Consider the following 2,955-nt stretch of genomic DNA (forward strand, 5'->3'; position numbering starts at 1 on the left):
ATGGACCCTACTGCTGCCGGAGGCTTTTCCCAGGAGCAGTTCGTGGAGGCCTGTGCCGAGCTCCAGCAGCCCGCTCTGGCTGGGGCCAACCGGCAACTGCTGGTGGAGACCTTGGGCATCTACCGGCTGCTGGACCAGAAGACTGGACTTTATGAGTATAAAGTCTTCGGTGTTCTGGAGGATTGCCCGCCGGCTCTGTTCACAGAGGTCTATATATATATGGATTTAGAGGACAGAAAAAAGTGGGACCAGCTTGTTAAAGAACTCTATGAAAAAGAATGCGGCGACAAGACCGTGGTCCACTGCGAAGTGAAGTACCCTTTCCCGTGTCCAACAGGGCTTACATCTACACCCGGGAGCGGCGAGAGCTGGATGGGGACCGACAGATCCGCGTGGTCCTGGCCCAGGGCACCTCCGCGCCGGGTTTTGCTGAGAAGCAGGGCGTGAGCAGGCTGAAGAGGCACAAGCAGAGTCTGGCGATTGAGAGCGACGGCGAGAAGGGAGCAAAGAATGGAGTTCCTAACTTCTTTTTTTTTTTATCCTCACCGGAGGACATTTTTCCATTTTTTGTTCAGGTAGAGTAGGAGGGAGAGAGAGGAACAGACAGAGAGAGAGAAACATCGACGTGAAAGGGACACATCGAGTGGCTGCCACCCGCACGACCAACCAGGGCCAGGGACAAACTGCAACCGAGGTACGTGCCCTTAGCGGGAACCGAACCCGGGTCTCTCTGTACCGCAGGCCGACACTCTAACCGCTGAGCCAAACCGGCCAGGGCAGAGTTCCTAACTTCTTGAAAGACGTGGTGAAGGCCTGTCAGGCCTACCCCAAGACCTAAGGAAGGGACCTGGGAGCCTGGTGCTCATGGACTGAAGTCTGCGGAAGAGCCACGACCCAAGGTCACTCAGCCTTCCTTTCGCTTTTCCGGCTCCAGAGGCCGGCGCGCGCTCCAGCGCGGCGGGCTGAGCCTGTGTGCCTGACACCTGGCTTCCTTTCCCACTCCCTACCCCGGGATCCGTTGCCTTCTGCCCCTGTTGAATATGGGTCAGATTAGGGAAACTTCTGCTTTGTTTTTCAAAAGGGAAGTCCTCCATAGGGAACATAATCATTCCATTGTGCCATTTGAAGAGGGTGGGTGGTGGAGGAGCTACAATAAAAACGTAAGAATGCCCCATCCAGGCCAACAACAACAACAAATATACACACACACATATATATTTTTAAATTTTATTTATTTATTTATTGTAAAACAAAAATATTTTAAATCAAAACTAAGAGAGTTTGTTATCAACAGATTCTCACTAAAGGAAACTGTAGCTCTTTAAAATATGATCCTGGGAAAATCAGCTTCAGCATCACCTGAAAGCTTGTTAGAAATGCAGAATCTCAGGTCCCATCCTAGACCTACTAACTTGGAATCTGCTTTTTAACAAGAATCCCAAATGATTCATATGTACATTAAAGTTTAAAATGTACTGTGTAGCCCTTGCCTCGATTTCAGTTCGTCCCGGGCCTGGTAGGGGTCGCGCAGGTGGCAAACAATCAATGTGTCTCTCTCACATCGATGTTTCTTCTTTTTTGTTTTTTAATCCTCACCTGAGGACATTTTTTTTTCTTTTCAGACAGGGCGGGAGTGAAAGAGGGTGGCGGGGAGAGACAGAAGAACATCAATGTGAGAAAGACACATTGAGTGGTCGCTATCCACACAACTCCAACCCGGCTGGGGATAAACTGCAACCTGAGGTCCATGCCCTTAGTGGGAACCAAACCCGGACTCTCTGGTCCACAGGCCAACACTCAGGGCACATGGATGTTTTTCTCTCTCTCACTCTCCTTCCTCCCTCCCACTCTGTCTGAAGATAAATGTAAAAATATCCTTGGGTGAGGAAATAAATAAATAAATAAACAAACAAATAGAGAGAGAGAGAGAAAGAAGAAAGAGAGAGAGAGAGAGAGAGAGGGAGGGAGAGAGAGAGAGAGAGAGAGAAAGAAAGAAAGAAAGAAAGAAAGAAAGAAAGAAAGAAAGAAGAAAGAAAGAAAGAAAGAAAGAAAGAAAGAAAGAAAGAAAGAAAGAAAGAAAGAGCAAGCCATGACCAGTTTGTCTCAGTGGTTGGAGCATTGGCCTGCAGACCAGAGAATCCTGGGTTTGGTTCCTGCTAGGGACACATACCAAAAATAAATAGATAAATAAATAAATAAATAAAATAAAATAAAGCAAAATGCACTGTGTAAAAGTGATTCCAAATGAAAAGTTTGAGATTCAAGAAGAAAGGAAGAATCTCTACTAGATATACTAAATGTATGAGTAAATCTAAACAATCAACTCTATTTTTTTAAAGTAAAAATAATGTCTGCTGGGGTTAAATAAAACAAGATAGACACAAAATACATGAAAACAAAAACATATCACTCATATCCGGGAAAGTTATTGAATTTATAGTGTTCTTGGGGCCTGGTATTATTTAGAAAGAAGGTAAAAATATTAGCTAACTTGGGACTTTAGTAAATTAAACATGTATGTTTAAATTTCTAAGTTAACCAAAGAAAGAATAAGAATGAAGCATATAACCTCTGCACTGCTATGGGTAGGGTGGAGACTAAATGTCAAAATGACAACAGTAGTAACATAGGTTTCCTTCTTCACCAGTCATTAGGAGAGCGTGGAGCAGTGTTTCATTCTGTTCATACAACAGTTGCTTGGTCAAACTCCCTGGTCATTGCTTATTGGTGATTTAATAAAATTACAAAAGTAACTGATGTAGCACCTGAAAGAGTTAATCTCTCAAACACCGCAGCAACAGCTGCAACTAGGACAAAACTCTTGGCAAGCATTCATCTAGGTAACTTTCATAGTTCAAAGTTCTAGGAACTGAGCCAAGACAGGGCTCGCCCGAATAAGGATGAAACTGTTTATGTACTCAGACAGCAAGTGGCTGTTTTGAAAACTATACCCTT

At 44.6% G+C, this 2,955-nt stretch overlaps 1 pseudogene; it reads left to right on the forward strand.

Annotated features, from left to right (window-relative positions):
• Nucleotides 1-1,637, forward strand: LOC118623541 (annotated as a pseudogene).
• The last annotated feature ends 1,318 nt before the right edge of the window (nt 1,638-2,955 follow it).

The sequence above is a fragment of the Molossus molossus genome, unplaced genomic scaffold (assembly GCF_014108415.1).
Source record: "Molossus molossus isolate mMolMol1 unplaced genomic scaffold, mMolMol1.p scaffold_m16_p_1, whole genome shotgun sequence".
Classification (NCBI taxonomy): domain Eukaryota; kingdom Metazoa; phylum Chordata; class Mammalia; order Chiroptera; family Molossidae; genus Molossus; species Molossus molossus.